Consider the following 26,389-nt stretch of genomic DNA (forward strand, 5'->3'; position numbering starts at 1 on the left):
AGGTAATAACAGAGCTTATAACTGAATTATAATGTATGAAAGGAAGCTTTTGGATAGAAGAGCGAAAAAGACAAACATGCTTCAGCAGCCTGGTGGGGGTGCGGTCTTCAGGAAGAAGATTCTCCAGCCGTAAGGAAACTGCTCCAGATGGCAAACAATCCGAGACAGACGGAACTCGTAGAGTTTATTTGATATATGCTGGTTTATTTTTGAGTTATTCCAGAGAGACCAAGCAAAGAAACAGCATTGCTGCCCATTTATACTGCAAAGCACTTAGAACATGTAAGAGCACTCTTAGTGTGGCAGGAACCACCACTGCTGCGACAGCAAATGGGAGTCTCTGGAGTCAGTCTGGAGGATACCTCACAAAACCAGAAGATTACATTAGAGTAATAGGAAAAGTCCTTAGCATCAGGAGGAAGCAATGGGAAAAGTTGTATTTCATTTCTGACTTAGCCAGGCTCCAGATTCAGAACCACTTTTAAGGGTTTTAAGCCTAAACTAATTGTGAAAATGCTGAATTTTAGCAAACTTCTACGAGAAAGGAATTGAATACTAGAAGACGTAGAAGTAAAGAGAGAGTGTTAACATTTTGATTTTTTCTCTCTGTGAGGTTATGTGAAAAAAAGCATAAAAATTTCTACAGTTTTTTTGTTTTTTCAAGAAAATAAATGTCTATCTAGAGAGATTGTTCCAGTTTGTTTTTCTAGTTGAAATGTACCCAGCACTTCTCTGCATGCACCACTGTGGTGGTTTTACTCCGGTGGGCGGCCGAGCTCCACCACAACCGCTCTCTCACTCCCCCTCCTGAAAGAGGAACGGGGAGAAAATACGATGAAAAGGGCTCAAGGGTTGAGATAAGGACAAGGAGCTTGTGCAGTAATTATCGTGACGGGCAAAACAGACTCAGCATAGGCAGATAGTAAGATTTATTGCCTATTACTAACAAGCTAGAGAAGCAAGAAACAAAGGAAAGAAACCAAAAGCACCTTCCCCCCCCATCCACCCTCTTCCACCTCCTCCCCCCGAGTGGCATGGGGGAACGGGGGTTATGGTCAGTCTATAGCGCTTCTTCTCCACCGCTCCTTCTCGGTCACTCTCGTCCCCTGTGCTGTGGGGTCCCTCCCACGGGATGCAGTCCTTGCTGAACTGATCCGGCATGGGCTGCCCACAGGCAGCAGCTCTTCAAGAACTGCTCCAGATATGGGTCCGTACCGCGGGGTCCATCCCTCAGGAGCAAACTGCTCCAACCTGGATCCCCCACAGGCAGCAGCTCCTGCCAGGTCACCTGCTCCTGCGTGGTCTCCTCTCCACGGGCTACAGGTCTGGCCCGGAATCTGCTCCGGCAGGGGTCTTCCACAGGCCGCAGCCTCCGTCGGTGCAGGCCCACCTGCTCCACCGTGGTCTCCTCCGCGGGCTGCAGGGTGGAACCCTGCTCCACCGTGGTACTCCATGGGCTGCAGGGGGACAGCCTGCTTCACCATGGTCCTCGCCACAGGCCGCAGGGGACTTCTGCTCCTGCGCCTGGAGCACTTCTCCCCCTCCTTCTTCACTGACCTTGGCACCTGCAAGGCTGTTCCTCACTCCTCTCACTCTCCCAGCTGCTGTGTGGCACAGTGTTTTTTTTTTTTCCCTGTCTTAAATATGCTCTCACAGAGGCAGAAATCAACATCACTTACTGGCTCCACTCTGGTCAGCAGTGGGGCCCTTAGCTAACATGGGGCAGCTTCTAGATCCTTCTCACAGAAGCCACCCCTATGGCCCCCTGCTACCAAAACCTTGCCACGTAAACCCACTACAACCACATATCCCAGCAATTTACTACATGATGTGAAAGTCGGCCTCTGAAAATAAATAGTTTAGAGCTAACAGTAGCCAAAGCTGAGGTGTCCTAAAACAAGCACTAATCTGGAAGGAAAAAGGTAACTATATAGAGGTTTGAGAACCGTGTTGCAAAGATGTGTAGTTCCTAGGGAAGTGCAGACTCAAGTTCTTGTGAAATACACCATTTAGCACTTGTTACTGTCTAGTTGTATTCTTTCACTTTACTATTTATATTTACTCACCTTTTTGTGCCTTTTGATCTTTGCTGTAGCATCATAATTTTCAGGTCACTTCATTAACATTAAGTGCAAACAACATGCGATCAAGTAAGAAGTAGCCAGGAAAATGACAAAGAGCAGGGGGTCCTAGGTCAGGAGTCACCCTGAGGTATTTGATGGGCCAGGGAAGATTTAAATTCTTTCAGTCATTGTCTTCTTTACATTCATATGGTGCCGCACACTGAGGACCATGAGAGTGGGCTGAGGTCTTCGCATGTTTAACGTAATATGGAAATTTTCAGTTGTTATGTATTACCAGATAGGAAACATCTCCCCTGCTGGGGGGGGCATGGGACTGGGAAGGAACACCCAAGTCACCCAAAGTGATCCCTGCAATAGTGCAGGAGATATCCAATGACAGGAGCTTCCTCAGGATGACGATTCCACATCCTTAGCCAGGGAAATATTTCCTAATCTTACTGAACAAAACTACACTGCAGTTATAGACAGCAACTGTGTTTCATGTTATAGAAAAAAATAAACCAAAGGAAAAAAGAGTTTTAGATAAATGAAAAACTTCCTCACTGTCCAGAAAACTGATGATCAGTTTAATTCTGAGGATGTGAGCAGGACACTCGGATCAGGTAGCTTAGAGGATGAAATGCCAGCTAAATCTTGGACCAGTCGGCATCTCTCATCCAAACACATCTGCTATGAGAGAAGGGCAAGGGCAAGCCACTCCATGTGGTACGAAATAACATTCCTTGCCTCAGGAAAGGGAGGGTGAAAAAGAGTAACTATATGAAGAAATGATGGTTTATCTGCCCGTCTTTTGTCCTGCAGCACAAGGTCTGTTGCCGTTGCGCCATAAAAATTAGAAAACAGGAGTCTAATTGCCAGTAGCATCAAAATTATGCGCCTCACACAAACTACAGTTTGCACATAACCCTGGGAGGTGTCTGCAGTGCTTATTAAGGGTGTATAGCTGTGTCAACGATAGCTATGCTCAGCCTACTCTAGTTGCCCGTTATCCTGTAAGAGCTATTCAAGTCCCGTTCCTATGGGAAGGCTTTCAGTGAGATGACCGGGTGCCAGAGCTGCTCGTTCCCGGGACATAGCCCTGTGTGGCATGGTGTGGTGGTGGGATGTAGCAGGAGCCCTCCAGCAGACTAAAAACAGTCCGGGGGGGATCCAACTCTTCATGGAGGGATGCATATACTGACAGATACCCCACCACCCTTACTGCCATTGCAAGCTTTAAGCAAAAGGACTCAAAGTAAGCCCTTGCAGTATTCAGCCGTAATTCCTAGTCAATGGGAATTGTTCCTATTAAACTGAGAGTGCAGCTGATCTAATATTTGAAACTCCTCTTAAATATAAATATTGACATGGTTTAAAGGGATAAACCACAATGACTGGATTCTTGTTAAAAACTTTTTAAGATTAAAAAGAACTTTTTACAAAGTTTTCACAGTGTTTTCAGATGTCATTTCCTGCGATAAAATAGAAAAGGGGGTTTTCCCCTTTGAGACTCTCCTTATATAAAATATAACTCTCATAAAATTACACATCAAATAGCTCTGTGTTTGACTTATTAATGGGCAGTAAATGATGTCACACGGGTGGCAAAGAGGGAAATAGGTTAAATTTTCCAAAGCCATATACTTTAGTGCTACCAACACAAAGTTGCTGGTTCTGAAATTTAATTACTCAGCTACTTTTATTTCTGGTAAGCGCAGATTACTTAGCTTGCTTCTCTGCATCAGTGATCCCATCTGTAAAATGGGAATAATCACTACAGGAACTACAGAAGCATTTACAGCTGCTGATTAACCCAGTCCTCACTGCGCATTCCCACACCACAGCAGCAGCCTTGTCTTCATCCACCACTGTCTGCGTGTGACAGTGAGGACCAGCCTCCCCACACACAGGATGGCTGGTGTGGGGAGAGGAGAGGATAGGATCAGGCGCTCCCACACCTCTGAAGCAGCCGGGTGAAGCCAGAGTGAAGCTGGCCCTGTGCACATGCAACACGACACAGAATGGCCTGGCTGCTGGGAAGATGCGTGGGCTACTAGAGAATGAAAGTGGAGATAATATTAGATAGCTATCAATATTACAAAAGCCTTTGAACTCAAAAGAACCTCAAAAAAAGCTCCCAGTTTTCTCTGCAAAAATCCTTGAGTTCAATCTTTGGCTTAGTAAACTGTTTCTTTTAGCAAAGCAAATTCAAAAATGCCACAGTGATGAACAATATAATAAAGAAAGCCATCATATTATTCTTGAATGAGGTTTAATAAAAATCAAATAAAAGCAATTATGTGAATTTTCAAGAGGATCACCTCTTCCTTCCCTGAGGTATGAAGCAGAATGAATTCAGGAAATCATTAGAATCAGAAAGTGGAGCTGCACAACAGAGCCAGTGTTTGCTGTACAAAGACAAACAGAAATCTCTTCCCAGGCTAGCAGCCTGGTTGCTGAGGCTGGCTGAGTGGAAATTCCACCTATGGGTGAAGGAGGGTAATTAAAGAGGCACAAGAATTTCTTTGTAGTAGGGCTGGCTTTCCTACTCCGGAGCAGCCTTCAGCTTTTTCAGTTATTCTTGTTCTTCTTTATTCACGCAAAAAGATGGACATAGTGAAATACAGCTGCCCACAGATCTCTGTAAGCAGGTACATGGAACTGATACCCATTAACAGGTACCACATACCACTTTCTGCTCTGTTACACCAGTATATATATCCAGAGGTCCAAATTTACCATTTTCTCCTACCTTATGCAGTCATTTAGGTTGATGGAGAGCATTTGCAAACCACCCCCAAACAGGGTCAATACTAAAATACTTGTCTTTACACTTTCCAGTTGGAAAATGCACTTTGAGAGAAATCCAAATCTTTTGTGAGAATGTGTTGTTTTCAATGACATTTTCAAAAGCAGAGAGCAGAAATGCATTATTTCAACATTCTCATTTATTCTGATAAGAGGAAAACATTTCATGCTGACTCTCATTTCAGTTGCTTTTGTTTTCAATGTTATGGTAAACTAAGTATTGCAATATTGATATTACTGTTTACGATTTTGATGACAAGTATGGTTATACAAATTTTTACAAGAAATCTTCAATGTGCCAACTTTCTCCTTCAGATTCAGAACAAAAATAAATTCTGAAATAGAAATCTTACTGTTGAACTAAAACATATAGCTAAATTAGACACACACTGCTTGGAAGTCAGATGCAGAGCAACTCCCTTGCCTTCAGAGGAGCAGCTTTCGCTTGCTGCCTTATTCCAGGAGAACAGAGCTATGTCCTCCACATTATAAAGCACCTGTGGATGGTAACAGACTATTTAAAAGGGGAAGGTTGTATTCTGTTTAACATTTATAAATGACCTGATCTCCGCAAAGGAGGGTGCCTGAAGTTTGATGGAAGAGGCGGAAGCTAGACGGTGTGATCAGGTGCTCTATTTTCACTGTGAATGAACTTGTATCCTTGGTCAAATCATTCAGGGGCTTGATTCAGTCTTGTAGACCTTGGTCCTTACATGTCTCATGTAATCACTTCTTAATGTGAGTCAGATTCTTGCTCTGAAGTCAAACTCTGCATGGCAGCCCAACAATTAATTAGTAGAGCAGACACTGACTTAAAATGCACCAACAGTATTGACTTTCGTCAAAACAATTTAAAAGGAGAAACATAACAACTCAAAAATAAGACCCAAGGAGGTAGAGAGATAGGGAGAAAAGAGCCTCTGATCCTAATCTCGCAACAAATTGTATGCAAATGGTGCCTTAGGCAAGCCATGGGGCTGTGAGAGTTTTCCTGTTAAGTATTTTGTAGAATTTGGGCCTTAACTTCATGTCACAAATGTGGAGAAAAACACCGAAGTGGAGGGAGGTTTGTCTCTGCTCCTATTGATGCCCTGTGGGATTCATTGTTCAACTGCCTGAAAAGAACAGCAACAGACTCCTTGTTATGTATATTTTATAATTCTTGGAATGAGTGCTGTTTTGCCAAACTGCCAGTTTGCTTGGCATACGTTTTCCCCAGAGAAATGGCTAAGAACTGAGAAATGCAGGTTCTTCAAATTAAAAGAGGAAAAATAATCTTACTACAGGTGTCTAAATATTACATGAATTACGTGAATTCCACTCTGGCAAGATGCATCTTCCATATACTGATAAAAGAGCAAAATGGTTGTTCATATATTTGAAAAGATCAGAGTCACTTCTCTCTACCAGATCACTTTAAGGAAAGATAGGAGAGATGTTTAATACTGGGTTAAGGTAATTTATTGTTTGTTTGCTTTTTTCCACCTTTGTCATTTGAGAGGATGGTTGTTCTGGTCATCTGTAGAGCCAAAGTCTTCCTGTAGTCACTGAGGACTGACTAAAAGATCACACAAGTAGGCGACTGAGTCAAGGATGGGCTGTAGCAGCACAGATGGCCCATAATTTTCTTTTACCTCTGAAAATGATAAAACACTACAGGCAGCATGAGAATTTATACTTTCTTCCCACTAAGATTTCTTTTAGCAAAGGTGCCTTCTGATTTCAGGACTTTGACAAAGGTACCCTGTACTCCCCAATTTAATCTTCAAGTCCTACCGAACCAGTGTAAGACATAATGCTGGAGGTGTCATTGTCAACCTTTGCACTCCCCACCACATGTGACTGTAGAGCCTGAACAGAAATAATTTGAGTGGCTAGCTTCCATCTGAAAGTCTCAGTTGAGTTTTATTCAGTATTTAAACAAACCCCAATAGTAGCAGCCACATAACGTATGTCATACATCCTTCCAGCTGGGTTTGGGGATTTTCCAGGTTTTTAAAGGTGAAGTCCATGTAGTATTAAGTGCTCTTAAAGGCATTTCTACATGTTGGAACTATCTTTGTTCTACCTACCAGATAGGATCTAACAACCATATGCCAGCTGCCAAAAGAAAAGGAAAAAAAAAAAAATCCAGAAAGGATTATGGAAAAGTAGGCTCGGTAGAAAGAATTTCATCAAATGTTAGGAAGCCATTAATTCAAGTCAAGCTTGCCGCATGTGCCTCTGTTTTGTTTAAACAAAACACTGAAAAAAAAAGGGAAAAAAAAGTAGACTCATTTACAATAACAGGAAATCAAATGGATGCTGTTTCAGCATGTATACTGGAAAATGTATATGCACAGGGATTAAATAAAAGAAAATCTCTCAGCTAAAGAAATGGCTTAAATGATTACTTTTCCACTTTTAAATTTTCGAGGGCAAGGTTGAGTGGAACAAGTGTAATTCTGCTTGGAATAATAGCATTATTCTTCTTCTTTAAAGGAGCAAGCACAGTAAACAGCAAATGCTAGTACCCTTCCCTCCGTAGCCGTATGTTGTGGAAGAGCACACAGGCAGTAGCTGCGTGGCTGTGGGTCACACTAGGGACGGAGCTACCAGGCTAGGCCTGCTGCACAATGGGAAAACTTCTTAGCAAGTTTGTGGCAGGTTAGCAAGGGCGGCACGCTCGGGTGGTTTAGCCTACATTTAAATGAGGGTGACTCAACACAGGGATTTAAAACACACGTACGCTGCGGCTGTGGCTGGCTTGTTGGAACAAGGCACCTGCCAGTGCGGTTCCCATGTCAGGAACAGGTTCAGGTACAGATTGTGGTCATGAATTTGCACTGATTTTTGAGCAAATCCTGTCACCTAAATTTCCAAGAATATCTTCTATTTCTGGTTGCAAATATCCAGCAAGGGACACCTTCACCATGGTTCCTATGTCCCAACAATCCCTACCAAATAGCCAGTTATGCCAGCATTGTTCCTGCAGGGATCTCAGAGCAACCAGTTCATTTCACAAACACCACCCGTGATGCATATCGATACACATATATTTGTATTCATTTATATCTACTTATGTTTAACAATATTTATTCATGTTGCTCATGCAAACCAAAAGAATCACACAATAGTTTAAGTATGAAATAAGCCAGTTACTAACTGCAGGTGTTTTCATGTCCAAGCTATCAATTTGAGACACCAGGGACATGATTTTTCAGAAGAGATAACCTTACAACTCTTCTTGCTAAGGGATCTGAATGTCAGCTGTACCAGCAAACTGATTTCGCTCATCTCATTAACCAAACTGTTTTCATAAATTAGGCAATGTCCATTCACAAAAGAAGGGGCTTTTACTGGAGCAGTAAAGGGGAGAGCTGGATTAGCACAAAAACATCTGCATTTCCTTCTTCTGTTGTTCTTCTAGGTCACTACAGTCATTTTACCTTTTAATGATACTGTGTGAAATGGAGCCAATGGCAGCGACCTCTCAGGTTAAAAAAAAAATCTGTGAAACATACTAGAAAAGCAACAGTGACCTGTAGGCAATATGGAGAGAACAGATCTGAATTTGCACCATTGCTAGCATTGCAACTCACATCTGGATTCTGAGATACCAAAAAGAAGTATATGACATTGTAATTGTAGACATTGTAAATGCTTTCAGTTAACCAGTTCAGAAAAAAAAATAGGGCCCAGGCAAATTCTTTTTTTTTTTTTTTTCCCCTCCTATTTGTGACCTGTATGTCTTCTCCAGATGGAAGTATTAGATTTTTCCTGCCTATGCAAACTCATTGTGTGGCATGGGGAGGAGCAGCAGGTCCAAGGGACCTTGCTGGAGTGCAGGCTTACTCAGCCTGGGTAGTCATGATGCTGGAAACAAGTGTTTATCATACGAGTTGCCACTAGACATAAACATCCGAAAGACCTTTGGTCCTGCATTAACAAAAGTTAAAGCACTAACTTAACCTCACAGTGCTGCTATACAACAAAGACAAGCCGAAATAAATTCCCTACAGACAGGCTGAAAATATGCTACAGCTGTAATCCAACTTGCCTGCTTTCCAGTCATGACCACAAACACTGTATTCCATGAATTTTCGACACCCACTACCCATTATCTGAAGAATGGTTCAATTTATTGTAAAATCGAATGAAATTAATGCAACAGACCACTGTTTTAGGAATATTTATTTATTTATTTTTTGTCAGAAAGACTACATTTGTATGAAATCCTCTGTACTCCTTCAAGATTTCCAGTTAACTAACAAACACTTTACTGGAAATCAAAAATTTTAAAATGACACTGTACCGTCTTTAATCCCTATCAAGCATGAATGCAGACATTCTTATCACCCTAGGAAATTAAAAATCCTGAAAATATGTCTACCGTTAGAAACAAAGTAGGAAATAGTCAATGTCCTAGACAGTTTCTCTTGTTTAACTGGAACCCACCAGTGAAGAGCTGTTTTAAAAATAATTTTGTATTACTAGATTTGATGATTTTTTTAATTATATAACTATATAGCATATCTGAAATATTTATCTGTATATATCTGAAGTTCCAGTCAGTTCTTTCCCTTATACTTTAAATAAGCACACAAAAAAAACAATTATTAGTACTTTTTTCGGAAGTAGGTGTTTGGGGATTTCAGTGTTTGTGCAAATGGGATTGTTGTTCTGCAGTTGTGGGATTTATGTTTTCTTTTTTAAGGCAGAAAGCAACGGCAAAATTACACAGTCAAAAAGAAGTTTAAAAAAACAAAAGCAAAAAATAAAAGTAGAACTCTGAACAATTTCTCCAGCCCAGGAAGTATGAAAGAGGGAACTAATTACTGCCCCAGCTGTGGCTGAGTAGCCAATATGAAACAGCTGCGCTAAAACCCCCTCCTGAAATTAGTAGCTGGGGCTAGTGCTTGAGGCCTTCGTGAAGGTTGTGGAGTGTTGTTGTACAGCTCTGGGGAAGTCTGGAGGCTGCAGGAGATGGTGGCGTGTGTCCTGCTGTGCTGTGCCATGTCTCCTGTGACCCAGCGTGGCCTGTTCTGTGTCCTACCAGCAACAATTGTGGTTGGCGGTGTGTTGTGTTGTGCTGGGACATGTTAAAGGTAGGTGCTGTGGACGTGGGGCTTTTTGACCCATGCGTGTAGGGTTAGGTTTAAGTGAGTAACAGTATGTGGCTATGAGTCCTCTAAATCCTCTTAAGGCATTGTTGCAAATTCTGAGGAAGCTCTCCTTTGTGTCTTGGCTTAAATTCAGTCTTGGTAGCTTAAAGCTCTTGTGTTGGCTGTTGGAGGTGGCCCTGAGGAAGCTGGGCACTTGTATGCGCAAGTGAGACTGCATCTGTGCAGTCGGGGCCAGCAAGCACGCCCAGAGTGAAATGGCGTGGGGAGGGCTACTTCTGACTCAGTACCGGTCAGGTTGGATGCAAGTCCCATGAATGCAGGTATCTTTCAGTGGCCATAAAAACAGCATGTGGCTGAAGTGATTAAAACCTCACACAACATGTTTTGAAGCAGGAAGCTCTGTGGTGTGAAACGTGCTGTGGATCCCAGCACCTCTGTTACGCTGCTTTACCTACTGAGCAGCCCCCTGCGTGCTGGGTACCCGTGTGGTGGGGCTGCTGCCAGAGGCAATGAAAGCAAGCCAAGCCCAGCCCCTGGACTGCACGTGTGCATCCCTGTTTGCTGCCTCGGGATGAGGAGACAAGTGCTGCACGTTTCCAAAGCCATGTTTCCTTCTGTGCCCGGAGTCATTATAGAGCATTTAATTCCCCAGGCCCTGAGTGCCCTGCTGGGCCATGGGCTGCGGCCTGGCCTGGCAGGAGGGCCCTGGGGCACCCGCCTGGGCAGGTGGGGAAGTAGACAGCGGGGGAGTACCTGAGTGTTAGTTTTCATCTGCCATGAAAAAACAAAAGTGTGGGGGGTTGTTGTTTTTCCTTATTTATTATTCTAACTGATAAGAATCTGAAAGGAATTGTGCCCAGGCATGACAGCTGTGGTTGATGAAGTAGTGTCCTCTGTCTGGTTATTTATGAAAAGATCACTGCGTTTTATTTAAGAAGTGTGTTCTTCAGAGCATCCTCCTCCTCCCCTTCCCCACTAGGTTACATGACTGACACTTTTGCCATGACAAATCCATGAGTGTTTTAAAAATTTACCATGAAAACCCTGGAGCTTTAATTATTGTGCATTTACATAATTAGTGCAAATACATGCAATTACCATGTGTACCTACACAATTACCAGCTACAATGATGTACTAACAATCCTTATTAAACTTTAGTGGGGGAGGGATGCACTGATTGTGTGCGCGAGCAACATCTGTAGCTTGATCCTCCTTTTTCTCTCCCTTGTTTGAAGCCGCCGTGCTTGTCTGGGGACAGGGGCTGGCACGCTGGGAGCAGTGACACGCTGGAAGTAGGTCAATCAGCTGTCCAAATTGGAGTTCTAGTGAGACGAAAACACGATAGATGCTCCCAGTAACACTTCCAGGGTGCAGTAGCTTCTGCTGTTAGTGTAACACCATCAATTCTTGATTACCCATGGGTTAATAATCCAAAGCGTGAGGTAACTGTGCTGCGTCAGTATCTGTACCTTCCTTCACATCTGTAGCTCACCTGAGTGGAATCCCCCGATTTGTACCATAGCTGCACTCTCCTTGGAGTTAGAATTATCTCCTTAAACGGAGTCCTTGCGGTTGCCGTGTCTAGCTGAATGTCTACTACAGGTGTTTCCAAATGAATTATTTATCTTAATTAATCTTGGAAAGAAGAAATGCTCCAGCCCACAAATGATCTGTTGTATAACATTTGCTTCCTCTCTCATAGAAATTACTTCATGTAAAAATCCAGAGTGTTAGGAGGTCTGCTAACTCAGTAGTTCTCCGGGAATTTCTCCTCCTTCTGTTGGCTCATGGACAATGAAACAGTAAACGATGCGTTAGGGACCGCACCTCTTCCTGTTGTCTTCAGTTTTTGCACTTATTCTGCTCTTCAGCTGTAAGGAATTAGTTGCCTGTGGTACCTCTGAGAAAGCGCCTTACAAGGAAACTCCTCTCTGCTCCTTCTCCCTTGTGTAGTCCCCCAAATAGTGAGGAAAACAGTCAGTTTGTTTCCTGCGCTTGACGGAACACAGTTCAAGCCTTGATGGTCTTTTATGCTCTTTACACATAGGCCTGTGGAGTGTATGGTCACAGAAAACTTGTGTTTTGTTTTGTTTGTTATTTTACCTCTTCTTAAAGCAGAAGGCCATAGTGTCTGTTAAAGGAGTGAAAAATCGAGAGGTTAATTGTTGCTGCGAAATGCAATGAAGTAGTACTCTGGGCTCTCAGGCATGTTTTATGACCAATATGGCAATTACTGAATAAAATCCCATGCCCCAGAATGTTTATTTGTGTAAACAACTTATGGTTATTCATTCATATTTTATGAATTTCTTTTTTTCAAAAATTGCATTAACAATCTCTTGTGGTACAAAATAGGATGTGGTGTAACTTTTCTATTTAGAGTTGGTTAGGAAAGGATCCATTGAGAATCTAGTCCTGAGTGTGTTTCAGGCTACGTTTTATTTAGCATGATTAGCTGTGTTACAAGGTATTACAATGTTCTGGCAAGCTCTCTCTGGTTTGAAGCAGTCCTCGCGCTCCTTATCCTTACAACATTTTACTCGTTGCTCTCCTTTCATGTTGTCAGGCTGGCTAGTTCAGACTAAAACCTTTCACACAAACTCAGGCCAGGGTTCAACCTCAATGTTGTCCAGTTGGTGCCAGTGGTGTTAGTCGCCTTCCCCACCTGATGGGGAAGAGCTGAAGCACAGGGGAGAAACAGAAGCAGGTCTCAGGCCTCAGCATTTGTGCTCTACAAATGGCTGCATGTGTTGCTCTTTAAATCTCATTATCTTTCACAATTAAAATTCAGTCAGGCTACAAGAAGACCTGCTTACTGTCAAAATCTGGTATTAGGTAGTCAAATGATAGAAAGACAGTAATATTTATTCCATCTATGAAATGAGAATCTACCTTGTGGACAGCTCTGCTAACATACTAAGTGAAATGATTTCGGAGTAGTTATGTGCCTGTCTGGTTTTACGTAGGGTTACTCGACTGTATTATTTGGAGCAGATGAAAAAAATTGTGGTCATTCAAAATCCATGGGTATGCTTTTGTAAGAGTGTGGTGTTGCACATAGCATTCTGGCTATCTTCCAGCTTTAGTTATATTCTGCCTGAAAACCTTATCCAAGTTAAAATGCTGGGGAATGCGTTGTTTTCTTCAGGTTTCTAATCCTGAAACTGTACGGTGTAGCTGGGGGGGGGAGTTTAACAACAGGAGTGACTGAATCCCCTATTTACAAATCTCAGCTGCAGTGTTTGGAAGATCTGGAGCTTTAAGAGCAAGACTTGGACTAGTTGAGTGACTTTATTCCAGATCAAATTTGAGATTTCTCAAAGTTGAGATGTGCTTGGTTTTTGATTTTAGATTTTGATTTGGCTCTGACAGGGCGCTGTCTCCTTGGGTAGAAGGACAGATTAGCATGCACTGGGGTGACAAGTGTTTATGTCCCTGTAAAAGTATACTTTTGGCACTATATAAATAGCATGTTTACAATGCTGTGTTTCCTCAGCTCACGTATGTTAAGTTCCTTCTCAGTACGTTATAATCACATGGCATGCCTTCTCTTCCTATTCTTTCAGCTCATTTTTGGTTTTTTTTGAGCTGTATCCTTGACTCTTGAAGGCATACATCCTGGATTTCAATGCTATCTCGCCACATCATTTTTAAAAGGCTTTATTCTCTTTGCCAAACTAATCAAGTCACCCTCCTTAAGCTAGAATGGTGTAATGATGCTGTAAACCAGAGCCGTGACCCTTTGCAGAGGATGCCCTGTGCTTCACCGAGCCATGGGTGCCAAGCTGCTTGGTGGTTATTGGAGAGTCACAGCGACCGGGGTCTTGTGCGTGCAAGGTGAGGGACTTGTTGGTCACGTCAACTGCCTCAGTGGCAGCCCCAGCAGAGTTCAGACTTCTGAAAACATGCAACAATTTGCAGAAGTCTGGCATAAATAACGGCTTGGCTCGGGTAGGGTGAGTGTAAAAAGGAGGTGCAAGCGCAACTCCCCGCACGAGACGAGGTGCATTTCCTTAGTGACTGAAATTGTGTTGGTGCTGCCCTCCGTCTAGCCCCGAAGCTCCTGTGGGGGAATCCAGCCCCCAGGTTCACTCACAAGTGAGTGAGGTCCTGAAGCAGCGCGGGCGGAGGAAGACCAAAGAGATCAAGCTGAGGACTACGCAACCCTTCTTAGGCACCGCCTGTTCGGGCCCACCCCCCCCAGCGGCTCGGTGCGGGGCGCGCGGCGCCTTTAAGGGGCCGGGACGGGAGGGGGGGGAGCGGCGGCGGGGGCGCGCTCGGCGCGGGGGCGCGCGCGGCCGGCTGGCAGGCAGCGGCATTGTTCGCTGACGTCACTGGCAGGCCGCGCGGCGGCCGCTCTCCAGCTCGCCTTTGTTATTCGGCGCTCCCCGGCCGGCGCCGCGGCCGCACGCAAAACGCGGAGCCGGAGCCGCGCGGGGTGGAGCGGAGCGGAGCGGCGGGGCAGCCTCCCCGGGAGCGGGGGGCGGGCGCCGTGGTTCGGGGTTCGGGGGGCGGTGCTGCCCCCCCCGGGGCTGCGAGCACGGGGGGCGGGCAGGGGGCGGGGCTGCGGGGAGGGGGGGGGAAATGGGGGGGGGGGGGTCTGGGGGCGGCTCGCCTAATTAGCAGCTCCTCGTAAAGAGCTGATTGTCCGGGGAGTGCGCTGGGGGGGGCCGGGGGAGCGAGGCGGCTGCGGGCTGGGTCCTCCCCGCGCACCGCGGTGGGCTCCCGAGCCCCCCAAACGCCCCGGTGTTGGCGGGGGGGCCCCCCTCTCTGCCCTCCCCCCGCCCCGGGGACCCCCGGCCGGAGCCGCCCCTGCCCGGGGGGGCCGCAGGGGGTGGCAGGGAGCCGGGGAGCAGCTGCCCCGTGCCCGCCCGGCAGCTTCTCCCCGTTTCCGTGCAAAAAAAAAAGAAAATAAATAGTAATAAATAATAAAAAAATCTGCCGTGCGGACGGAGGCGCCGCATGCTTCGGAGCGTGCTGGCTCCCGGGCGGCTTTCCCCCGTGGCAGGCAGGGAAGGGGGGGGAGGGAGGGAGGGAGGGGGGTGTTCTCCTGCTTTGGCTTCGCGGAGTGGAAGGGTTTTCTCTTTTTCCTTTTTTTTTTTTTTCTTTTTTCCTTCGCGTGCGTGCAACCCAGGAAGCCTCAGCCGCGCCTCCCCGCCTCACACCCCGCCGTAAGCCGATATTCGCGATTTCTCTTTTTTTTTTGAAACTCGCCTCCCAGCTCTGAACTCGGGGTGGTGCGTGTGTGCGTGTCGGGGGGGGGGGAACATCCCCGCAGGAGGCAGCTCCCTTTCAGATAGGAATCTGGGACAGATTTTGCCAGCAGCCACCGAGCGCGGCCCGCCGGTCCCCGAGCAGCCCGTGTAACCCGACGCTCCAACTTGCCGTGCGCCCTGCGAGTTGATTCACTTACTCACCCGCCGGCACCGCGCTGCCTGCCGCTGGCCGTGGGCGAGGAAAAGGGGGGGGGAGAAACGGGAAGGGGGGGGAAGGAAAAAAAAAAGGACAAGGGTGGGGGGGGCGGGGGGAGCCGGGCGAGAGGGGGAATAAAAAAAAAAAAATCTGCCTGGCGGAATACCCCGCTAGAGCCGCGGAGCGGTGGGGGAGAGAGGACGGTGCCTGGTGCCGAGCCGAGCCGTGCCGAGCCGGGTAAGTTGGGGGCGCCGCACGCAGCCCCCCGGGCAGGGGGCGCGGACAATGGGGGGGGGAGCGCGGGGAGTGCCCTTGGGGGGCCCGGCCCGGGGCGAAGTTGGCGGCCGGCAAAACAAAGGGGGCCGGGGCCGGGGGGGCGAGCCCCGGGGCTGGGGGGCGAATTGCTGGCGGCTGGCTCCGGAGAGCCGCTGGGGAGCGGGGCCTCCCCGGCGGGCAGCAGGAAGGAGCCGCAGGCGGCCCCCCCCGCCGGCCTTGCCCTGCCCCCGGTGCATCTGTCCGGGAAGCCGGGGGGGCTCGGCACGGCTCGGCTCGGCCGCCTTTGTGCGAGGGGAGCGGCGGCGGGCGGCTGAGCGCCGCTCCGGGAATGTAAACACGGCGCGGGGCCGCCGGGCTGCGGGGGGGGGGGCGGCGGGGCCGCTCGGAGCCGCGCCGGGGGCTGCAAACTTTGCGCCGCGCCCCGCCGGGGGTCGGCTCTCGCAGCGCCGGGGGGGGGCTCGGGGGGATTTGGGGGGTTTTGGGGCTCCCCCAGCAGCGGGGGCGGCGGGGTGCGGGGGTAACCCGAGGGGCAGCCCCGGCGCTGCCCGGTGCGGGGCTCCGAGCTGCGAGCGGCACGGCGGTGCCGGAGGAGGGAAGGGGATTTCTGCCCCGGGTCTGCAGGCCGGCGCGGAGCGGGTGTTGCGAGTGCCTTTTTCAATGCGTTGACACGGGAGAAGAGGATTTAACTTGGCAGCCTGAACAAATGCTCTATCAAAGGTTTCCTAAGAGACAGTAGGAGAGCGGGGGAGATGAATGACCCGGGGTGGTTTTAGGGTGCTACCTCTGCAGGCTGCCGTTCACATAGGCAACGGCCATTTAGGGCTCTGAATAAAACTCCGCGCATCAGAACGGCGACGGGCTTATAAAATTTAAAAGGGCAAAAGCCCATTAATGCTGTGGCAAGGCTCTGGCTCCCAGCTCTGGTTGAGCAGCTCCAAGCGCCTTCAAGTGCCAGAGCTTTTAAGGAATCCCTAGCAGCAGCAGCAGCAGCTCCCCAGGGGCTGCCGGGTGGACCTTGGCCTTGGGCAGAGGCCGACCTGGGGCAGGCTCTGCTCCCCAGCTGGGGCAGCACGCCGTGGGGGCCAAACGGGAGCCAAGTGAAAGCAGGACGGGGGGAAGAAAGGGCCCGAGGCCGGGATGCGCGGCTCGCAGCTCTGCTGGCAGGAGGCGGCTGGAGGCACCGCCGGTGCAGCGGGGGCACGGCGGCAGGGCTCCGAGAGCGCTGCCAGCAGCAGCAGGAAAGTTTCACAAAAGAGTCGAGCAAAATTACGCTCCGCTGACGGTCTCTGGGAGAGCAAGGGTCCGTCGAACAAACGTAGTTGGTCTGCGATTCAAACTTCATTTCCTTCTCTCGATAGAGGGAAATTTACTGTGGCATCAATCTTCTCTTGGCGGGGCCTGATTCAGGTTTGTGAATGCCAGGAGACTTGCTCTGACCTTTTTCTGTTCAAGTTGAGGATGTTGAAACACCAGCCATCAAACAAAAGACACATTGAAAGCAAGATCTGCAATGGAGCACGTGTGACTTTGAGGCTAGTTGAGTGCGTTTGGTGGCTGTTTTCCGCTGAGTTGGGGGGAGGAGAGAGAAAAAGGCCGCTTATTTTTTTAAATGAGATTATGGAAAACATGACTTGAAATCCCCTAAATATCCCAGAGTCAAGGACCTTTTTTATTTCTATCTTTACTTTTAAAACGTCTTAGGAAAATGCCTCAATTTTTGCTTGTTTTTATGTTTATGTATAATTTGCAAATGACGAGTATATTTTTTTCCCCGCGAGTGTGAAGATGACCAGGAATGTTACAGAATTTGAGTTTAAAAAAAAAAGGCTTTAGAGAATTAAGTGACTTTAGGATTACAGTTTAAAACAATGAAAAATTCCCTGGGGTTTAATTGACAGACTTGCGATTTTTATCTACTCAAGATAATACTACCTTGAAAGGTGGCAGATTTAAAGATTACTCTGTAAATTGTAAGTTAAACTTAGTTTGGGCTTGGAGAATTGAAAAAGAACCCCCTCAGGACCAGTCAATGTAGGTATCTAACCTGCTGGTGGCACTCATAACAGGGGCAGATGCCGTTATTGTTTGCATTGTTTACAGTCCACAATACCTTAAACGTTGATAATGATTAGAAACAATAATAGAGGCTGTGGCAAAGGATCAATGAAAACTTTGCTTCAGGAAAGAAGCGAGTTGCTCTGTGTGCGTATATGTATATACACACAGTATTTTGTGCTGTTTGAGATGCGCAGTCACAGTGCAGTACAAAATTCTGTTTTTAGAATATTTTAAGAAACCCACAGTAGATAATAGATCGGTTTTGGCATAACCTAAGATTTGCACTGATCAGCAGTGGTTACGGGGAGCTGAAAGGAGAGGGCTCTGTGCAGCGTGTTTCCATTCATAACTTTTCTTGGGAGTTGCTTGCACTTTACCCTAAATCTCCTCCACTTTTATAGGTTCCAAAGGTTTTGTGTAGACAAAGGAGGAAAAAAAAAAAACAAACAAGCAGCCAACAACCCAAACATCTCGGGTGGCAGTTACATCACTGATACTATAGTTGGAGACAATGTTGGCTGGTTTTTTTTTTTTTTTTTAGCAACTTGGTGTTTGTACTAGCGGCTCTGGAGAGCCTGGTTTCTTCTCTGGAAATGGAAGAAAAATGCATCTCCGAGGAAACAAAGTTGGCGTTCTTTTTGCCTTCCCCAGTGTTTCTGGGAGGCTTCAGGCAGCTGGACCCGGCTTCCTTCCCGCCCCAGGGGAGGAAAGGTGGCCGCGGGTGCTGGTGGGCTGCTGCTGCCCTACCTGGGGCGCCTGGCTCTCACGAGCAGTTCATGCCTGCGGTATGAGATTTGACCACTGTGCAATTGGCTGATTTGTTCACTCCTAGTTAGACCAATTTTTGTGAAACCCTATCCTCTATTACAGCCAAGTGACAAGGGTATTGCTGAAGAATTTAGGGTTGGTTTACGCTTGTTCTTGTCAACTGTCTGTTGTGGGATGAGGAGCATGAGTCCTCTTTATCCATTTCCATATTTTTATGAGAAAGCACATCATATGGCAGCAATACAGAGCATCGTGGATGGGCACTGGTGTGCCTGCTGCTCAGAAGTGTGTGCTCCTTTTGCTGAATTTGGCATATGTAAGCTTTCCTGCTGATGGTAAGTGGAGGCTGTGTCAGTGGTATTAGAAATCATTTCTGCTTGAAAATGGTGTCTTTGGCTTAAAAACAAGGTTTGAGAATTGGAATGTTGCTTTGTCATATTGATTTTTCTTCTGCTTCTCTTTCTAAAAGCAAAAACTTCTTATGTAGCAATTTCATTTTATTTATTTCGCATTGGATTTCGCAGGATCATTAGCATGCCGCTTGGTTAATGTTTGAAATTTTTAAAGGTGGTATAAGCTGCAGGAGCAATGTCCAGGCAATGGGTTGTAATGGATCTCCACAGCTTGACTGTTGGAGGCAGTAGTGTATTATGAGAGTAGAGGATGGTCCTACACTTGTTTTGTGTTGTTTTTGGTTCTAATCCTCCAAGTTGCACTGGAGCTTACATGGCCTGGAAGGGTGAGGTTTGGGGGTTTCGGTACTGTGCGACTACCCTTTATCAAGCAGGGCAAATTGCTGTGGGTGTTCTGTATCTGGGGGGAGGGGGAAAGAAAGCTATTTTTAGGCAGGCAAAATCACTTTCCATCAAATTTCTCATGCAAGTATCAACAGAGAGAAACTTAGTTCTCAGGGAATGACTCACTCATTAAAGACCGTTCCCTTTGGAAGCCCTAGATAGGCACTCATTTGGCCCAGGCCACCCATAATTTCCTTCAGTTGCTTGCACTTCTTAGACCTGTAACAGAGGACAGGAAAAGTTGTGCTCCTCTACCGAGTCCTGGGGCAGCCAAACACAGTCCCTGCTAGTGGGGTTGACGCTCTTCTGAATAAGGTTTAGGACCTAATGAAATCCCTGAACTCAGACCCATCTGTCCTTTCATTAGGTAATTCGATAAATCGAGCTGTTTTGTGTAGCATATTAATGTCAAGGTAGTGGCACAGAAGTTATCACGTTAGCATTCCATTAGGATTAATGTAGGAAGTGCATCCCGTTGTTGATAATCCGGCATTTGTTTTGACTCAACAGAGCAGCTTTGAATTGATTCCCAAAGTGACGTGGGCAGGCTATTGGTCCAGCATGGACGGGGGGAGGAGGGACACAAGACATCACGCCAAAGCCGTGAACGTGCACGCTGCTACTGAGTGGTGGAAATTGCATAGAACTGGATTTGGACTGCCCCTCCTGCTCCTTGTTTGTCTTCGTAAGGAGTTTGGTTTGTTTTTTCCCTCCTGACTTTGTGTTTATATGCCAGTGGATGATGGCAAGCTGACTTACACAAGCAATATGTCCTTGTGCGAAGGCGTCCTCCTGCAGCCCACGGACCACAGCCAGGCGATGATACTTGGCCGCCCGACCCGCTGGCAGTGCTGCCCTCCTCACCCTGCAGAGCCCTGCTTCAGGTGCTCGGTGCTGGCTGCGAGCACAGAGCCGTGGTGCTGGCTGTCAGCCTCGTGTTGTCGGAGAAGAGCAGGTCGGACTTGGGAAGTGGGGACAGCTCTAACCTATGGATGGTAGCTGGGCGTCGTCAGGGCTAGCATGAGAATGAAAGCCACGGGCGTCATGGAAAACCATCACGGGAATTGATTGTTGTCTTCAAAGCTCTGGTTCTGATGCCCTGAGCTGTGCCTGGTGGCCTCTGGTGACTCGGGCTCGCAGTCCATCTGGTCAGCATAGCGTTAAGTGGAGAGCACTGCCTGCTTGGTCTGCCCAATGCACAAACGTGGGCAAGCTCTGCCTGGATCAAGTTGCAGCTCTTTGCAGCTGGGAAATACCATTTGCCATCTTTGCTGATTGGATATGTGTTTGAGGAGTGAGAGAAAAGGAATACATAGACAGCAAGCTTGTGTTGTCTTTGGATTTTCCTTTTCTAGTGTCATCAAGGCTGTAGGTCTGCAATGGCTGACCAGCTGGCAAAGTGAGTGTTACCAGTTTCTTGGTTTCCGGATGGTCTCGGAACTAATCAGAAGGGCTTATTTATTGGGGCTGCAGTGACATAGACATGTGACAGAATAGTAGGGGCTTCAGTTGGCTGCTTGGTAGCAGGAACAGTTCCCTTGATGAATATCTGCTTGTTTCTTGGCTGTACTCCTGCTTCCCTCTGAGAACAGCGGAGCCTTTTAGGCTGCCCTGAAATGCACGCCCTCCCCTATCTCCATCAGGAAATTTTGAAGGGCAGGTCTCTTATTCCTCAAGACCCATTCCAAATACAGATGAACTGAGCGAATGCAGGCTCACTGTGTAAGGACACGGTGGGACGGGGGCGGCAGCGCAGGGTGCTGCTGAGGCTGTCTCCTGCTGGGCAGCTGCTGGTGAGAGGGGCTGGGGCTGGCCTTCCCTGGGCTCTGCCTGGTCTCACAGATGTTGAGAAGGTGGGCTGTCACTAGTTTGATCGTTGCTTCTACCTCACTGAAGGTTTAAAAATAATAGCCTTAAGCTCATGAGGGTTTTTACAACTGGTTTTGCATGCTGCTGCAGCTCAGAGCCTTCCCCTGCGCTGTTCACTCAGGATGATCTGGAGCGTTGTCCAACAGCCGCCCGGTAAACATGCTCCCTCCAGCTCAAAGGTTGCCATCTGCCTTTGGTTGTTTTAGAGGTGTGACGGGAAGAAAACAAAGAGGAAGAGTTGAGTGGCGGTGAGAAAAGGCTTGTGGCTCGGGCTGTAGGACAGCATGCCCTGGTTACCTTGCATGCTCCAGGAGGTGAGGGCAGCTCACCGCCCCATCGTCCTGCTGCCCCAGAGCCTGGCCTGAGCATCTGCTCGTCCAACCAGAAGGTGGGCTGCCCACGTAGGAGGTTTGAAAATAGCCATGTACCTTATGTATCATCACTTGAACATACACTTTAGTTTTTCCTTTGCATTGCGTGTAACTGTAAAAGCTTTTTGCTGTGTAAATGATTTTAAGAAAACACACCTTATCAACAGGAAAACTTGTTCAGAAAGTGTTTTTGCTTAAAATGCGTGGCAAAAATACAAGTTACTGCAACCAGAGTAGTTTGACAACCAGTGCTGTCACATTTGCATTTTAAAGCTAAGACATTGGTGGGCCAACAGAAGATCCATTTGGCTTTCCATCCGTTCCCCCCCCCCCCCCCGCCGCTTTTCCTCTATCCCCCCAATAAAAAAATAGGCAGGATAAAAGCTTTAAAAAGCATTTTGTAAGACTTTGTTGACATTGAATTCTCAGAAGAACAGTTTGTTTATATATCTCTCTATATACCAAAGAGAGGAGGGTTTATTATCCTGCAGGTTTGCAAGGGGAAAGAAGAATGATGTGGTTGTCAGGTAGTCTACCCGATCTCTTGGTGTCTTGCTTGTAAAGTCTGTGTTTGTTTAATGCTCTTATAACCCTTTTCCCAGTAATGGGATCACAGAAGTTAACTTGTGTAGAGCTAGTATACAGCTTACGTTGGCCTCCCTTGCAGCAACCCAACGCCTGCCCCAAGCATTTTCAAAGAAAGCTTTTCTTCACTCCTCCTCTTAGCGCAGGTTGATGCACTTTACATTTGATTAAACAATTATTATTTTTTTTTAAGATGGGAATGCTTGTTCTAAAAAGACTCTGGGCTGTGAGCTGTCATCCTGCAAATGCTCTCGGGATCCTGACTATCTGCATGCTGGGGTCTCTGCTGTTCAGGTGCTTTGTGAAGCCATTAAGTGCCCCAGCAGCCACTGTCTGTGTTTCACAGCAAGTCATGGTACTGAGCTGTGATGGGTGCGTGCCTGCAGACACAGGTGGCAGCTCCATGACTGGAAACGTGAGTGCAGCGTGCTGTGTTCATGAGGCTGGTTTGCCATGGATGTAGTGTGTGTTCAGCTTTGTTGCATTCACAGGTTTATTGCTTCAGAGAGGTCTGCTGTCATACAGCTTGTATGGCAGGGCTCAAAGCCACTCTCAGTTGCTCTGTGAGAAATGTATTGCAAGAACTATACATGCATCTCTTTGGTCCCCCTCTCAAGTATGAGATTTCTTCCCAGACTTACATCACTGGTTTAAAAAGCCTGGGATTACAGTCCAGCTGGAGTGTGATACCATTAGACGCAGGAGCCTACTGGCTTTCCAGCTCAATGCATAGCTTTGGCTTTTGGCACTGTAAAACTCTGACATCTCACACATTAAAATCATAACAGCATTATGTAAGGAGAAGTTATTTTAGGTCAGTAGCAGAGCCTCGGAAAACTTGGTTAAAGCCATCTCAAGAGCTCAGATGCGTGGGCTTGTGTACCACTGTGGCCCATTCCCAGCCCATGTCCTGCTGCTGCGGGGACACCTCGGGGGGGTCTTGGCCACGCTCAAACACCCAACAGTGCTGGGAGCAGGCGCTGGGTGCCAGGAGGGCTCTGAAGCCCGGCCGAAGAATGTCGCACCTCTCCCTTGAGTGCCTGCTGTTGGCTTGTGGCACAGACGGTGCTGCTTCAGTTGACGTTGTTCTTCGTCAAGGGACAAGAAAATTATGGCAACAGCTGCTGGCAACCTATGGGAGGCAAAGTGCGGAATAAACCTGGGGGAGCCCTTGAAGTGTTTTTAATAACAAATAATTCCGATATTTAACAAAGGTGCAGCTTAGGTGTGAAAGATGCAACACTCTGACTTCTCCTAACAGTAACGTGCCTGCCTTCAGGATGAAGCCTGGCGTACCAGATGATGCTCAGGTGTGTTGCAGACAAAGGGAGGAACATTCAGACCTTGTTTTTACTTCAGAAGGAATCAGCAACAGGACACGTGATAAATATTTTAAAGCCGTTGTGTAGACCACATGAAATTGCAATGAAGCCTGAGCACGGAGGCGATGGGCACGCTTACTGATGGAGCAGCACAGGCTGAGAGCAGAAGGCAGCCCCCGGTGTAGAGCAGGCGGTGCTCGGTGCTGCTCAGGCTTGGGCTAAGGGGTAGCTGTGTGTGCAAATGCCTTGAAAAAGGCAGTGCTATGGAGTTCAGAGCTATTGGGGTTACAGCAGGCTCGGAAAGGACTTTTATTCCACCTTCATCGATAGCAGATTGCTCTTTGTGAAGAGGCCAGCAGACGGAGGGACCTGGAAGGCGTGCGGTCTGCAGGGGAGCGGAGCAGGCATCTGCCAGGGGGTGCAGAGCTGGGGTTTGAGGAACTGGTGGGGGCAAGCAGATGGGCACCTTAAATTCAGGGCTGTTTTTTTTTAATCGCTAAGCAAAATATCAGGATTGCTTTGTCTCTAAATAAATGCAAAAATATGTGAAATTTGGGATTCATCTGTTGAAGTTCCTTTTGTTAACTGATTGATATGTTGAGCATCCATTTTGAAGAGTTTGGCGTGTTGCCTCTAGGATAACAGAGCATGGTTGCTCGCCCCGGGCAGCAATTGTTGTAGGGCACTATTTTTTAACCTTTGGATACCTGGGGTCAGTGCTACCCGTGTCTGCAGCGGTGTCTTCACAGGCATGACACTGGACATGGACACCTAAGAGAGCTCTCACGTCTGTTTGCCCTGTAGCTGGGAGTACTAGACGCATGCAGGTAAACATCTTAGTGAGCTGAAATGAGCCAAGGGGAGGGCAGCGAGGCTGCTGTTGTGAAGCTCCCGGGGTCTGCCATGGTGACTAAGACGGCTTGATAGCTTCCTTACTGGCCACCATCTGCCTGCTGCCGGCTGGGCTCCGAGCAAGGCGAGCAGCACAAGGGGAGCAGCGTGGGCGCCGGCACGGCCGGGGGCTGGCTGCTGCTGGGGGGTGCTGGGCAGCGTGGTGGTGAACAGCAAAGCATAATGCTCCCGAGGCTTCTGGTCACAGTCGTGTGACACTTCTGTCATTAGGTTTGTTAAATCACTTGAAAATGAAATAAAATGAATTCTAAGAGATGGTGTTTTCATTTTATTAAACTTTGTATCCTGAGTGCGTAGATAAATTATTCTCTCAGTGTGTGAACCCCTCGTGAAACCTTTTGTGGAAGAAAGTCCTGTACTCATGCCTATTTTTGGAGTACTACTCCTCTGAAAATTCCACCAAAATTTCTAATATTTTTGGTATTCTGTGGTGTCATCTGTTTTAAAATGTTCATTTAAAACTTTGAATTTGGTCATCCAAAAAGGAACAGCAGCGTGTCAGCACCGAGTCTTCGTTCTCCTTTGTCTGAAACTACAGCTCCAGCCCTCAACACCTCTTTCTCAATAAAGAGAAATGTAAATCAAAAAATACTTGTAATGTTGCCAACATCTTGTCCTAGCAATATCCCAGCATACTAAATCATACAACGAAGAAACATAGTTCATATCTCCTGTCACATGAAAAAATACATTTTTAAGTATAGCTCTGCTCTATTCATGCTCCTTCAGCGTTCATGAATTTATGCTTTGTTCTGCTGAAGACAACTTCACCTGATAAACTCCTTCTTGAAGTAATGAAGGACTGCGGCGTTAAGCTCCCCTTGTCACTGCTGCACCTGACTGAGGAATAATTTGTAACGAAATACAAATGCACATATGCTAATCTCTTGTGAAGATTGCCTGACATCTTCGTTTAGTAAGGATTAAACCCTGCAAAAGGAACACAGAGGAGGCAGGAATTCTCTGGCAGTTGATCTATTTGTGTGTTTAACGTAGAATATTTTTAGTTCGAGATACAAAAATACATACTTCTGTATCCAAAGAGACTGTTGTTTCCATTTATTTTAAAACCCTGGATGGGAAACAAGATGTTAGACCTATTATAATGCAACCCAGTAATTAACATATGTTGGCCTGCCTCTGCCAAGGCTTCCGTGTGAGTAATGCAAGTTGCACAAGTAGAGGAGTCAGGTTGTTTGTCAGCAAAGAGCCATACATACATGCATGAGTGATCAGATTGTAGAGGCATCATCTGAGGCTGGGATGGGAATCTGTGTTTGAATATAAAAGCAATTAGAGTTGTCCTCTCAGCTGCGTGAGGTTTGGAAAATTTTGGCTTTTTTCTCCTGTTGCCAATAAAAGAAATTATCCTGTGCAGGATTAAAAAAAGAGATAATGATCAATAGAAGCTTCCAAGTTTTTGGTGTGTGTTTGTGTTTAATTCCCCAGTTACGGGGTGACTGGAGGGAGGAGTCTTGGGGATGCTCTCAGCAGCAGGAGGTCTCTGTCTCAGGCTCTCAGAGGTGACAGAGTGCTGCGGGCACGTCGGGTGGGTGCCGGGGCAGGGATCCCCCTTCTGTCTTCGGAGGGGCCTTCTGCAACAGAGGAGGGGGGTGACTGTTGAACTAGACACGTCTTATCTGTGCTAAAAGCTAATGTAGAGGTCCTACGAGAAAGTACATCTTTATGTAAAGCACAGACTGCACGTGTTCTCTATAGATTTGTTACTTCCACCCAATGTACACCTTTTGTGGTTATGCCAGTTAGACATAGGGAGAAGGAGAGGAAAGGAGCAAAAGCTGAAATTAAAAAGTGTATGTGTGTGCATAAATGTGTCAAAATCAAATCACAGGTAGGTCCAGATTTTGCTTGTTTCCCTCCCCCTTACCCCCCCCAACCAAAAATGTATGAGCAATTAAGACCTACTTTCCTAGTAAGTGTTACGGGAAGACAAAAGATGTATTGTGCATTTAAACAAATGAAATGCGTCCTCAGAAGAGTTTGAAGGTCGTATATTCCTGAGCTCTAAAACGTGCTCCAAT

The 26,389-nt window shown here is 47.0% G+C and overlaps 1 protein-coding gene and 1 long non-coding RNA gene across 14 annotated transcripts in view; one reads left to right on the forward strand and one right to left on the reverse strand.

Moving 5' to 3' along the window:
• Window positions 1–9,031: 9,031 nt before the first annotated feature.
• Window positions 9,032–15,529, reverse strand: LOC308197594. Its single transcript, XR_013953136.1, has 2 exons — window positions 15,395–15,529; window positions 9,032–12,108 (listed from the first exon to the last, which is right to left on the reverse strand). It is a non-coding gene; the product is annotated as an uncharacterized lncRNA (long non-coding RNA).
• The window catches only part of ZMIZ1 (zinc finger MIZ-type containing 1), a 353,591-nt gene continuing 336,286 nt past the window's right edge, over window positions 9,085–26,389 (forward strand). For 8 of the 13 annotated variants that reach the window (XR_013953115.1, XM_080598352.1, XM_080598350.1 and 5 more), the window contains exon 1: window positions 15,487–15,626. The gene's annotated coding sequence lies outside the window, so the exon portion shown is untranslated. Of the gene's footprint in view, window positions 9,959–15,021; window positions 15,149–15,485; window positions 15,627–26,389 lie in introns of those variants that run through there. The other 5 variants (XM_080598347.1, XM_080598336.1, XM_080598348.1 and 2 more) reach the window with 4 other exon arrangements.

The sequence above is a fragment of the Anser brachyrhynchus genome (genome assembly GCF_964034855.1).
Source record: "Anser brachyrhynchus genome assembly, chromosome: 6".
Classification (NCBI taxonomy): domain Eukaryota; kingdom Metazoa; phylum Chordata; class Aves; order Anseriformes; family Anatidae; genus Anser; species Anser brachyrhynchus.